A 14,922-nucleotide genomic window follows, 5' to 3' on the forward strand; every position below is an offset into this window, starting at 1 on the left:
AGCCTTATTTGCAGTACCCAGCCACGAACCTGTAGGAGGAGAGGAGAAATTTGTTTCTTTTTTCATTTCCTATGGGCTTCCCAGGTGGCTCGGTGGTAAAGAATCAGCCTGCCAAGGCAGGAGACATGGGTTTGATTCCTGGGTCGGGAAAATCCCTTGGAGAAAGAAATGACCAGTTACTCCACTATTCTAGCTTGGGAAATCCCATGGACATAGAAGCCTGGTGAGCTTCAGTCCATGGGGTTGCAAAAAGTCAGACTCGACTGAGCAACTAGACAACAGCAACAGCAATAAAAGTAATGGGGAAATTATGGAATATAACGAAAATATTTTCTTGCATCTATGAGTAGGAAACTGTATAAATAAGATAAATTTTGAAGTGAGACGGTGTTTCATCATCCCTATAAATAAGGCTGGGGAAACTAGCATGGTGGTGAGCCATAAAGTATCAGGACATTCTGCACTGAAGGTACAAAATTTACAGGTCCCCCAGGAATGCTTCAGACTGCTCTGTGGTGGGAATTCAAAACTGTGAGAATCCAGGGCTCTTTCATTCCCTGGAGAGATTGTCTAAGAGAAATCAATGCGCTGATTCATCAGCCGGGCAGTCTCCTTCCAGGGCTGGGGATGTAGCTCAGTGGTAGAGCATATGCTTCGCATGCATGAGGCCCCAGGTTCAATCCCTGGCATCTCCATGTCCTTCAACTAATGGTGCTAATTTGTTTTTTAGTTTCATTTTTAAGACAGCATGACTTCACAGGAGGACACGTCACCAGTGTTACATATTCATATAAATTAAAGGTACCACCCTACCCTTTTCAATGAACTCTGTGTATTGCTAATGATGTGATAGTATCTTCTTTCAGTATTAATAACATAGTTTTTATTAATACAAAATAAAAATATAGCCTTTCCAACAAATCTTTATTACTCTATTTGATCCATATACATTTCTGTTAACATCCACCTTCTTTTAATAAACCCATATAAATGGTCAGACAGAAACTTACCTGCTATGCTATGGGCATGACCCACTTACAGAATAAAAGTACAACAAAGATACTCGTAACAGTCCTTATTTCTACAGTATTTGCACCTGTAATGCATGCATGCTCTGTTACTCAGTCATGCCTGATTCTTTGCCACTATAATATTGTGTTAGTATTTGCAGCAAAGTTATATAAGCTAACTGTGCCAGGACTACCTCATCTTATTATTGCTTTATTATCCTAGACAATTACATGATTTAAGTGTGGTATAATTCATGGAATTACAGTGGATTCATTGAGATCAAGCCTTTGATAGCTATCTCAATTTTGATCACCATATACAAGGGAGTATAGAATAAAAGCTTTTTTTAAAGCTGTATATCTTGGGTGGAGAGGAAGTTGACTCAAATCTCAGGATAAGTTTTGGGCTCTCCCCACCCACACAAGTGAAACCTCTTGACCCTGGGCCTTGCTAAGACCCGGAACTGAAGGTGGTCCACTTTCTGCACACCATAGAGGCCATCACTGATGATCACACGGATGCATGAGTAATTGTTCACACTCTGCTATGAAGTATTATTCTATTTTGAAGAGTATTCCATCTTTTTGGGGGGGGAAACAATAGTGACACAGATTCAGATTAGCATGATGTAATGACAAAGCCAAGTGATCTCTGGCAAGTCCTCCGCTTCCTGCATCATGGATCTCTTGAGTCTTTGGTTATGTTTTTTCACAATGTCATCTGTTGAGTTGTATTTACGGGTCTTATGTGAACAGAATTAAGATAACCCTTGGGCTGCCAATCAGCCTTTCCTCTTGGATAACACTTGACAATATTTGAAATGAATGAAGCTTCAGTTTCCCCTCCGTGCTGAACCTCACCCAAAAGTTGGCATTGATGGCCTTCACTTGTTTGCATGATGAATAAATCCTCAAGATGAGCTGTTCATCGCATAATTTGCTAGGATAAATCTAAGCCCATCAGATCAAAGACATTTTTAATTATGTAACACAAGGTACTACATGGGTTCATATTTCAGAGGAATATTAAAAACTCCCTTAACTTATTCACAGTCTTTGAGAAGCTATTAAACCTGAGAAAAGAAGCAAGCAGTCTCTCTAATTACGAACATCTATTACACATTTTATTGCTTCCTTTGAAATCGTATCTCTTCTCAGCATGCTCTCAATGTCAGGGTTCCTTTTCTTAGTGCCCTGAGATGTTTGGAAAGGGGAGAAGTGTTATGGGCACCAACTCTGCCCCTGTCACTACCTGCCCGAGCTGTGACAATCCCCGTATTTTCCTGACAGCCTTAACTACATCCTTCTCTTTCTCTCAGCACTTAGGTGTGACTGAACTGTCAAGCTCTTGAACTGGAGTCAAATGCTATTCCATTTTTTTTTTTTTTCGTATTCTGGAAAATGAGTGGACTGTCACAGAAGTAAAAGCTGAAACCATAAAACAAATAAATAGCTACTGAAAGTTTTCTATGCCACAGAAAGAACAGACACGAAAAAAGGAAAGAGCGTGACATCTGGTACAGTGATGGTGACAATGACGGCAACAGAGTTTGCTATGTGTCTGGCTTCACTTCCAGCATCTCATTCATTCTGTAGAGCATCCTTAGGAGGTGGGTGCTATTTTAAGCCCTGTTTTAAAGTTGAGGAAACTGGTGAACCAGGGCACTGAAAAACTGCCTCCGATGGTATGTCTAGCAAGGAGTGTGGCCACTAAACAGAAGGGAGAATCAGTCTGGCTTTGAGGCTAAACAGCTTTATACTGTTGTGAAATACATTCGTTTGTATGGGTTTCCATTCCCATGCTTGAACATAGGAGGTAGTAGAAGCCAGAGCAGACATAGTCTGGGCTTTGTTGCTAGTTGGAGTCCACACTCAGCATTTGGACCATGTGTCTGGTAAGGTTTTATAGCTGCGTGAGTGCCTGATAAATTGCTTCAGTCATGTCCGACTTGTTGTGACCCCATGGACTGTAGCCTATCAGCACCCCTCAATAGCTATATTTCACAGACAATGGCATTTGGGGGGATTTGAAAAAAGTTAACATATTTTACATGCCTTGCGGAGTTCCTGATACGTTCAGTTCAGTTCAGTTCAGTTCAGTCGCTCAGTTGTGTCTGACTCTTTGCGACCCCATGAATTGCAGCAGGTTAGGCCTCCCTGTCCATCGCCATCTCCCAGAGTTCACTCAAATTTACGTCCATCGAGTCGGTCATGCCATCCAACCATCTTATCCTCTGTTTCCCCCTTCTCCTCCTGCCCCCAATCCCTCCCAGCATCAGAGTCTTTTCCAATGAGTCAACTCTTTGCACGAGGTGGCCAAAGTACTGGAGTTTCAGCTTCAGCATCATTCCTTCCAAAGAAATCCCAGGGCTGATCTCCTTTAGAATGGACTGGTTGGATCTTCTTGCAGTCCAAAGGACTCTCAAGAGTCTTCTCCAACACCACAGTTCAAAAGCATCAATTCTTCGGTGCTCAGCTTTCTTCACAGTCCAGCTCTCACATCCATACATGACCACTGGAAAAACCATAGCCTTGACTAGACAGACCTTTGTTGGCAAAGTAATGTCTCCACTTTTCAATATGCTATCTAGGTTGGTCATAACTTTCCTTCCAAGGAGTAAGCGTCTTTTAATTTCATGGCTGCAGTCACCATCTGCAGTAATTTTAGAGCCCCCCCAAATAAAGTCTGACACTGTTTCCACTGTTTCCCCATCTATTTCCCATGAAGTGATGGGACCAAATGCCATGATCTTTGTTTTCTGAATGTCGAGCTGTAAGCAAACTTTTTCACGCTCCACTTTCACTTTCATCAAGAGTCTCTTTAGTTCCTCTTCACTTTCTGCCATAAGAGTGGTGTCATCTGCATATCTGAGGTTACTGATATTTCTCCCGGCAATCCCTGATACATTGGCAATCAATAAATGTGAGTTCTTATTGTGTCCTTCTCTTAAATGATAGAAAGATGGTATCCATGAAGCCTTATAATTCTAAAACAAAGAATTTCAAGAAATCTCCAAATTCTGAACTATAACTGATGAAAAATATATAACTACATGAAAATGCAAATAATCCCAAAATGAAATATTTTAAGAAAAAATGATTGAAGAAGGATTCAAATGGAATTCAGAGTGTGGTAAAAGTGTTTCAAGTTTGGGAAAGGTTGGAAACTTCTGAAAAGGCTTGGAGGAGAGTTTTCTAAGGTTAGGGAGACAGGTTGCAGAGCCATTGAAGGAGGCAAAAATCCCTAAAGGGACAAGACATGCAGCAGAGGCCAGACAGTGCGAGACTTGCTACAGAGATTGATGTACCCGTGTTGGATAGGAGCAGAGAGTTAATAGTGACACAGGGTCAGAGAGCAGGAGCTAAAGCATGGAAGGAAACTTTCAATCAAAGTTGGGATGACTGCAAAAGTCTAGGGAGTTTGCTCCTGAGCCTGGCAATCAAGGAAGCTAACCATTTAAGGTTAGACTCCATGGCTTTTTGCATTTTTTCATTTCCTCTTTTCCTTGATTCTCTAATATTTATTTTGGAATCATTCTCTCCTCCAAACTTCCTCAGGTCTGCAGGCTATTATTTTATGCATCTCCACTGAACTCTCATATACCCCATGCTTCTTTTTATTACAAAACTTATCACACCTGACTGCAGTTTCTTGGCCATGTGCCTCCTCTTTTGACTGTGAGCTCCCAGAGAACAGAGATCATCTCTTCCTCATCTGCATGCTTTTTATAAATCATTTTACATTTATAGAAAAATTGAGAAGGTAATAAAGTCCTCATGTACGTCATGCAGTACATATCTTTTCAAACTGTCCTGTTTTATTTATTATCTATCAGATTTCTTCATGTTTTCCATGACCTCATAGCATATGAATAATTAAAATGTGACAAAAATAAAGTTTATATGATGGGAGTATGTTTTCATCTACAGTGGTTATCATGAGGTGTTATGAGGCACCTGGAGTTTTGTTATTATTATTATTAGTTATTTGTTTTGTTTTTTGTTATTGCAGATGTTTAGTGCTAGAGTCGGGGGCACGTGTGATTCAAGGGTATGAATTAGGGAGTCTTTGAATTGCCCAAAAATATATGCAATATCAGCAGCACACCAGGTTTCCCCATCCATCACCAACTCCTGGAGTTTACTCAAACTCATGTCCACTGAGTCAGTGATGTCATCCAACCATCTCATCCTCTGCCTTGCAAGGCGGGGGATGAGTGATCTCCTTCTCCTCCTGCCTTCAATCTTTCCAAGAATCAGGGTCTTTTCAAATGAGTCAGTTCTTCACATCAGGTGGCCAAAGTATTGGTTTCAGCTTTAGCATCATTCCTTCCAAAGAAATCCCAGGGCTGATCTCCTTTAGAATGGACTGGTTGGATTTCCTTGCAGTCCAAGGGACTCTCAAGAGTCTTCTCCAACACCACAGTTCAAAAGCATCAATTCTTTGGCACTCAGCTTTTTTACAGTCCAACTCTCACATCCATACATGATTACTGGAAAAACCATAGCTTTGACTAGAGGGACATTTGTTGGCAAAGTAATGTCTCTGGTTTTTAATATGCTGTCTAGATTGGTCATAATTTTTCTTCTAAGGAGCAAGCAGCTTTTAATTTCATGACTGCAGTCACCATCTGCAGTAATTTTGGGGCCCCCCAAAATAAATCTTGTCACTGTTTCCACTCTATATACACAGACATATATTCGTGAGGGCTATGTCTTTTTTTAATTCAAAGTTTTCTTCCTCTAACATTTTTTATGCTGGAGTCACACTCAAGCTATATTTGGCAGTTGTGATAACACATCACATGTCTTATACACTCAAAAATCTATTGTTGAATTAAGAATTTCTAATATTGGTCACTGGTCTTCTCAGGTGGCTCAGTGGTAAAGAATCTGACTGCACTGCAGGAGATACAAGTTTGATTCCTGGGTTTGGAAGATCCCCAGGAGAAAGAAATGGCAACCCACTCCAATAAACTTGCCTGGGAAACTCTATGGAGAAAGGGCCTGGCAGCCTACAGTCCATGGGGTCGCAAAAGAGACGGGACATGACTTAGAGATTAAACAGCGGCAAGTATTGATCACTAGAGGGAAAAAAAACAGATGCTTATGGTGATTTGGATCTCCTGTTGTTTTAACTGTAATGGTAAAAACCTTGAATGTGTTCTGTAACTGCTGAAACAGACTGACAGAAATGTCTGTCTTGAATAATGACATGAAACAGTCACCCATAAGCACCCTTTAGAAAACTGCAAATTATGGTCTATTACAATGTCCAGAGAGGTAAGCTTCAGAAAAAGAGACAAATCTGCTGGAAATTGCATCCTTGGAATGGTCATTCAGCTGAGCCCCAGCTCTGATCTGAGCACTCCTGTGAATGACGCCCAGACAGCTGTGATGAGTGAGGAAGTAGGTCAGGTCGTCACTGTGAGAAGAGGATTTTTCCACTCACTTCAAATACATGGTGGGGGCGGGGGGAACTCTTCTGGGCCCAACCTGCTTATCTTCACCTTAATTTAATTCCTCTCCTTTTATAGAACTGCTAAAATCTGGGCTCTAGTTAATAATCTGTCTCTTTATCAGTAAGTCAAACAGAAAGCACATTGGTACTCAGACCCGAGGTGCTTGCAGACTAACCCAGGGGCTGTGAGAGCCCAGTGCTGTGTGATGTCCCAGACTGCCAGGCCACTCTCCAGTGATCCAGGGGCTCTCCACAGGTTTTCACTTTGCAGCTTTTCTGGACATGACTCCACTTAAATTTCCTTCAGTCTCTGGTCCTTGTATATAAATGTTTTCATCTCTGTAGCTTGTGGTGGCTTTTTCTTCCTGATTTGCTCAGATTGATGTCCTGAGGCTAGCATTCGTTTTTTTTTTTTTTTTCTTCCAAAATAGTTGAGGATTTATTTGCACATTTGTAGACTGTTAGAGATTTCTCAGGTGGCACGGTGGTAAAGACCCCCCTACCAATGCAGGAGACACAAGAGATGTGGGTTTGATCCTTAGGTCAGGAAGATCACCTAGAGAAGGGAATGACACCTCACTCCAATATTCTTGCCTGGAAAATTCCACAGACAGAGGAGCCTGGCAGGCTGCAGGTCACAGAGTCTTAGACACAACTGAGTGCACACGTGCACACACACACACACACACACACACAGACTGTTATATTTTATGTATTTACTTTACCTAAGAGCAATGGCACCCCACTCCAGTATTCTTGCCTGGAGAATCCCATGGACAGAGGAGCCTGGTAGGCTGCGGTCCATGAGGTCGCTAAGAGTCGGACACGACTAAGTGACTTCACTTTCACTTTTCACTTTCCTGCATTGGAGAAGGAAATGGCAACCCACTCCAGTGTTCTTGCCTTGAGAATCCCAGGGACAGAGGAATCTGTTGGGCTGCTGTCTATGGGGTCTCACAGAGTCGGATATGACTGACGAGACTTAGCAGCAGCAGCAAGAGCAAAAAAAAAAAAAAAAGTGAGATACAAATCATATATTGAGTGATTACTTTTTTCTCAAATTTATACTCAGTTGAAAAAAATTTAAAATGTCATACATTTTATGTTACTTTATATGTAACATAAACACTTCACATGTAAGTCAAAATTATAGAAGAGTAATTAGATATTCTTACCCAATACAGAATAAACACCCCATGGTGCATTTATGGTCCTTACAAAGTACATAAACTAAATAGAACATAGAAACGAATATCACTAGTAGTTCATGATCCATAGCCAATCAAGTACATTCATTGCAATCTATTTGCAAGGTAGAGAGTTTAAACAATCATTTAAAACGGTGACCTCCAAACTTTTGGGCACCAGGCTTGGATTTCTTGAAAGACAATTTTTTCATGGACCAAGGCTGGGGGAGTTGGTTTCAGGATGAGTCAAGTGCATTAAATTTACTGTGTACTTTGTTTCTGTTATCATTAAGAGAAGGAGTCGCTCAGTCGTGTCCGACTCTTTGCGACCCCATGGACTGTAGCCTACCAGGCTCCTCTGTCCATGGGATTTTCCAGGCAATAGTACTGGAGTGGTTTGCCGTTTCCTTTTCCAGGGGATCTTCCCAACCCGGGGATCGAACCCAGGTCTCCCACATTGTAGACAGACGCTTTACCGTCTGAGCCACCAGGGAAGTCTGTTATCATTACAACTCACCAAATAATTATACAGCTCACTACAATGCAGGATCAGTGGGAGCCCTGAGCTTGTTTTTCTGCAGCTGGAAGGTTCCCTCTGGGGGTGATGGGAGAGTGATGGGGAGTGGCTGTAAATACGTATGAAGCTTCTAGCAGTTGCTGGCCATTTACCTCCTGCTGTGTAGCCCGGTATTTGTCCATGGCCTTGGGGCTGGGGACTCCTGTTTAAACAATGTTATGCAGATACGGGTCTGGAAGAAATTCTTCCTAAATACGATAAATACTGATTTATCTTGAAATTTTTTTCATGTGTACAAGCAATGCTCAAAATCACGATTTCAATATACATGTCTACATGTTCAATTCAAAATCAAGATTTAAATATACATGTCTACCTGTTCAATTTGCATACTCAAGAAATGGTTAATTGAGCTTGCTACTTGGCTTTTTAAAATTTTTTTAAGATGTAGACCATTAAAAAAAATCTTTCTTAAATTTGTTATAATTTTGCTTTTGTTTTATGCTTTTGTTTTTTTGGCCATGAACTATTGTGGGATTTTAGTTCTCCAACCAGGAATTGAACCCACTCTGCCTGCATTGGGAAGAGAAGTCTTAACCATTGGATTGCTATGGAAGTTTCAACTACTTGAGTTTTTACTTGGCAATTATTGTGATCCAACCTGTAAAAAGAGAGTACTAGCTCCATCAACATGTTGAGAAAGATTTAATTTCCAGTTGTCAACGCTGCTATAAAGTCTGTCCTACAGAGTCTTTGCTGAGCACTCCCCATGTGTGTTCTTTTGCTATTTGATGGTATTTGTCACATTTGAGACTGCCACCTATGATGATGTCAGCTAGACTTGCTATTATCACTCAGAACCCATTTCACAAACAGCAATGGATGTGACAGAAGGTGGGAACAAAAACATTTTCCGAAATTAACTGGAGGATTGCACACTGTCATCTCTTTCTCTTGGCCATAGACAGGTGCATTCTCCTTACACGTGTGTGAAGATGGGGAAGAGTCACCACGTCTTGATGACCTTGTGGGTGGGGAGGTCTTCACAGTTTCACATCACGTGGTGCCCCCTTGGGGGTGCTCTCAATACCTTTGTATTTACCTTCGGAGTAAAATGCATTACATTTTGTGATGTTTGTATATTTAAAGATCATTTAATACCTCCTTCAAGGATAATATTCTGGACTTCACAAATCTGAGGTTGGTAAATGTGAAAATGTCCAATTACAAGGCATTATTAAGCTATACATTATTAAGTCTCTATTTCTCTATAATGCAAGAGTAACTGAAAAAAAGCATTTGAGAAGTGGAGCTTGTCTATTAATAATACATTTTAAAAACCACTTCTCTATGCTATTAATTTCAGATTTCTTGAGACAGCAATTCTATTATCGTGGTGTTTCATATTGCTCCAAGTCTTCTCTATGGATATCCAGTTAGTATTCCAAAAATTATAGATTCCTCACATTTTTCAGATAATCCAATTTACTAGGATTGAGGCTGAGATCTGACTTTTTCAGAGTGATATCTGCATTACTGAGCAGTTTAGCTTTTACAGTTTATGTTATAAATAAACCGGTCCTTCAGAAGTTGTGATGCATCTGTAAGTAATCTGTCATGTAGAAAATTATATATAAATGCATGCTTCCTCAATATAATGCTACTCAATTTCCAGAGTAAACAAGAAGTAAATAAGAAGACTGAGGCAACTTTATATTTCCTACTAAGTAAATAGATTTACATGATTGGCATAATCAATTATTGTTTCCCCTGTCTTGAAATAAAGATGTTAAGCAGCAAACTACTTAAAATACAAAGGCAGTAGAACATTTAACCTTTTTCTATGTTAGGAAATGGTGAGAAAAGTAATTTTTTTCCTGGAAAGTATGAATAACAAATATGGAGAATGTTAAAATTATTGGTCTGTTTCCTCCTGTACTTTGCTGACAAGCAAATGTTGTTGATTACCATGTCTTTAAGAAAGAACTCAACCCATATATGGAAATGGCAACCCACTCCAGTATTCTTGCCTGGGAGATCCAATGGACAAGAAGCCTGGCAGGCTACAGTCCATGGGGTCACAAAAGAATCAGACATGACTGAGCCACTAAACAACCCATATAGGAATGTGCCCTTTTGAATCTATCAATTGTGACTCTGCAGTTTATTTTCTACTCTTGCAATGTTTCAACAAAATGTTACTTCATTGTGAGTAAACAACTGCTTAAATATAAAACTCATGAATAATTTTCTTTGGTTGCTTATCTTCCATACATCTATACATACACTCAAATTGAAAGCAATCAAATCATTATAGACTTTGTCATGGATTACCAATATGGTTGACTTCTTTGTGATTGTGATGGGTATTATCTGCAAACTAATTTCTCAAAAATATCATTTATGTGGGCAGAAATCTACAAGAAAAATGACTAGCCTTTTTGAAAAAAAAATGAAAAAAAATGGTTTAAGGTATGGTCACAATTTTGTACACACATCAGATCTCATAGACTAAATAAGCAGATATACATGTTAAAGCCTTACCAAGGGCGCGAGCTCTAGGGTCAGAATTTCAGCTCTTCCTTTAATAGCTGTGACCTTAAGCTAGTTATTTATACTTTCTGTATTTCTGTTGTTTATTTAATAAGGGATAGAATGATAGTATCTATCTGATAGGATTGTTGGGAAGATTCAATGAGCTAATAAATGTAAAATATTTTGAAGAGTGATTGGAAATGATGTTTTGTAATTACTAATTACTGTTACCTCATTTAACTTTATCAAAACCCTATGAGTTAGTAATTTTACTTTTCCGGTTTTATTGAGATGAAAATCTCGTGAGATTTAGCAATTTTAATTAACTTGCTCAAGGTCACATATCTTGTTAAGTATTTTAGCAAGAATTATAGCCCAGACTTTATGATCCAAGGCCATGTATTTAACTTCTATGCTATAATTTCTCAATCCACATGCATTTCTCATCTCCCTCTTGCATTGTTCATAAGGACAATTCTCTAAAATTTCCACCTCTGATATTATTGTGGCACAGGCTAGAGCTTATCTAGCTTACTGCTTTCAGTAACCTAATTGCCATTTGTTTTACTTTTGTTTGCAGATCAGTTAGAATCTCATCAAAGAAGTGGACTTAAATAATTAGACTCCTTCAAAGTCTATACTATCATCCTGAGGGAGTACTGTTTGCTTAATAAACATGATTTGATTGGAGCAATCTGGAAAGACAAGCTCAGAAATGTGCACAAATTCAAGTACAAATTTCTGTATGAATTTTCTGAAGTATTGCCAAATATATTTAGCAAAAAATTTTCCGTCGATCTGCAGTCATAATTCCATTCCACATAGTTCTTGACGCTTAGGTTAAGGGTTGAATAGGGCACCTCTGCATAGTGCTAACAAGAGGAAGGAGTACACTGGGGCCAAAGGAAAAAGCATGTGGATCGTGCCACCTGGCCAAAAGGCATGTGTAATAATTTAACTGCACCGTGCAAATGGCATTCAAAATCTGTGTTCTCGCTAGTTGCCAAGTCTAAGCTTGCTTCACAAAACTAGAGTTACTTGGAGTGATTCTGAATTATAAAATGGTAGTCTGCAAAGAACAGCTGTGGTCTAAACTCAATAAATGTGAAACGTGTCTATACAGGGTAATCTAGAATAAAATGTACTTGCTTGAGTTAGTGAATTAGTGACCTTGCGAGGTGGATAGACATTTACCTCATCTTAGGCAGCTGAATATTTGCTATGTCATATCTTGCACTATAGAGGCAGTAGAGCAAAGACTCTGGTGGGACTCAAGTGTCACGTGTAGAACACTTAGTTGCAGTAACCTACGACTTCACCCCTTTCCTAAACTTAGGGTAAATGTCTATATTCAGCAACACTTATAAGCACTTGGGTGAATGCCAGGGTATACATATAGTAAGAGGAAATGAATATATAGCTTGACATTTCTAATAGCACGTGCTCGTGTGTGCTAAGTCACTTCAGTCATGTCTGACTTTGCGACCTTCTGGACCATAGCCTACTGGACCCCTCAGTCCATAGGATTTCAAGGCAAGAATACTGGGGTGGGTTGCCATGCCCTCCTCCAGGGGATTTTCCTGGCCCAGGGATCCAACCTGCATCTCTAGTCTCCTGCCTTGGCAGGCAGCCTCTTTACCACTAGCGCCACCTGGGAACCCTGTCGTGCACAGCACAGGCTATATCTTGATGGGCCTCCCAGGTTCACTAGTGGTAAAGAATCCACCTGCCAATTCAGGAGACTCAAGAGATGTGGACTTGATCCCTGGGTTGGAAGGATCCCCTGGAGAAGGAAATGGCACCTCACTCCAGTATTCTTGCCTAAAAAATTTCATGGACAGAGGAGCCTGCCAGGCTACAGTCCATGGGGCCATAGAGAGTCTGAGCATATCTTCTTTCTAAGAAATATTTTAGTAAGGATATGCACAAGTGTATTTGTGATAAAGTATGATTATTAATGTATATGGTTCTCCTGCATTAATTTATATACATATATTAAACATGATCTGTTTCCCAGAGTACGCTTTTGAAGATAGATGTGATGTCAACATTTATGCAAAGAATGTCATTTATGTTTCAGCTTAAAAATAGAGGAAATTTTAAAAAGGTATGATCTGAATTATAGTGTGTCTTTCCTCACTACAATGTATAAAACTCCTAACTAATAAAGTACTTTCTCTCCATCAACAAGGCTTGATGTTATAAAATATTTCCAATACTGAATTACCTATGACAAAAAACAGTAAACCTTACTACACAGAATTTTAAATCACTAAATTCAGCCATTAGCATTGTTTTATGCGTCAGTAAACTATTTAAAATGGACTCCAATAGCCAAATGCTGTCCATAGGGACATTCTCTTCTTACCTAAATTTGAGCACTTCTACCTTGGAACAAAATCATAGATTACATAATCATTTCCAGTAACACACTATTCTGTGACACAACCACTTCAGATACGTTGTAATATATGCTTCTCACAACTTTGAGGATACTATACTTATTTAAAGTAGTTTAGTGAGTAGATTTGACAGTATAAATTTGTTTGACTAGATCAAGGTTTAATTTCACTTGCTATATAAATATGAATTGCAATTTCATTGAAAATACTTGGACATTTATTGCCACCTATCAAAAAAGTTAAGATAGCAATGAGAATGACCAATTATTAAAACAGATTTTAAAAGGAGTAATAATAAATAAGAAGCTTCACAAAAATTCTGACTTTTGAAAAAGTCAAAAAAAGTCAAAATTGAAAAGCTAAGATTAAGATGGTGTTTGGACAGGGGATATAGAAATACCCAACTCCATTTTTTCTGTAACTCAATGCCATTTTTTTAAAAAGTGAATTTGTTTACATCAAGTTTACCTCACAAGTGATCTCTCCCACCCTCACCTAACATGGAGCCACTGGTTTTTATGTTCTTCATGCCTTGAGCATAAAATCTTCCCGCTAAAGATGTTTGCTGCCCCATATTTGCTCATCTCAAGCCACAGGAAGAAAATGACCCTCCCTCTCAACACAGAAGCTCTGTACCAAGTAGTGGTAGCAGCTCAGCAGCCGCACCTATCCAACCGGCCAGCTTCTCACCATCCCCTGTGTCCTGTATGTGCTTAGTCGCTCAGGCATGTCTTACTCTGAGACCCCGTAGACTGTAGCCCACCAGGCTCCGCTGTCCACGGGATTCTCCAGGCAAGAATACTGGAGTGGGTTCCAAGCCCTCCTCCAGGGGAGCTTCCCAACCCAGGGATTGAACCACGTCTCCTACATTGCTGTGAACCCAACTCTTCTCAAAAAATTACATTTTTTTAAAATTAAAAATGGTCTAATCCCATCTGTGTAGATAGAGCTTTAATTACAAGTGATACCTAAAGTTTTGCATTGCTTGTTTACTAATATTCATTAAAAAAATCTCTGGTGGTTCAGTGGCTAAAAACTCTGAGCTCCCAATGCTGGGAGCCTGAGTTTGATCCTTGGTCAGAGACCTAGATCCCACATGCCACAATTAAGAATTATAGAAAAAGCTCTATAAGGTGTAAGTTGTTAATAAAACTCTATTAAATTAAAAAAAAAAAACCTCAGTACAGCCTAAATAAATAAATATTTAAATATATATATATACACGTCTACATGAATTTACAATTAAAATATAAATTTAAGTTTCATTTAAAAAATTGTAATGTAAAAACCAAATGGCATAAAAAGAAAAATGTCTTGACCAAGGTATCAGAATATATTAAAAACAAACAAAAAAAAAAACAAAAAAACAAAAAACCCAAAAAACAAATGAACCAAACCAAAACAAGACCCAAGCTCTCTCCTGAGAGATAAAGACTTTAGCTAAGGATAGCCATGAATATCTAGCAAGTCTCTTGCTCATTTATTTTCAAAGTCCTGGACTGACGGACAAATCATTTTCCTAGCTGGGTGATAGTAGCTGGAAACAGCAGCATGTCAGAGGATTTAAAATTGCCTGCATATTGTACACAATCCTCTCTCCTCAAGTTGCATATGTTTTACTTAATAAGAAGGAATTAAAACCTGAACATCTTTCACCAAATAAAATACAGGAATAGTGACTTATTTATATGAAACTTTTCATTCACTTCCATCATATCCCTCCTTTTGTAGAACGTTTGAGGAATGAGCATGTGTTTCAGAATTCTCACTTTAGGACTGTTCACTCACAGGGTTTTACTTAAAATTAGAT

General features: G+C 39.1%; 1 non-coding gene across 1 annotated transcript; it reads left to right on the forward strand.

The window, feature by feature from the left end:
* The first annotated feature begins 623 nt into the window (after positions 1-623).
* Positions 624-695, forward strand: TRNAA-CGC (transfer RNA alanine (anticodon CGC)). Its single transcript has one exon. It is a non-coding gene; the product is annotated as a tRNA-Ala (tRNA).
* The last annotated feature ends 14,227 nt before the right edge of the window (positions 696-14,922 follow it).

This window comes from Bos javanicus, chromosome 24 (genome assembly GCF_032452875.1).
Source record: "Bos javanicus breed banteng chromosome 24, ARS-OSU_banteng_1.0, whole genome shotgun sequence".
Classification (NCBI taxonomy): domain Eukaryota; kingdom Metazoa; phylum Chordata; class Mammalia; order Artiodactyla; family Bovidae; genus Bos; species Bos javanicus.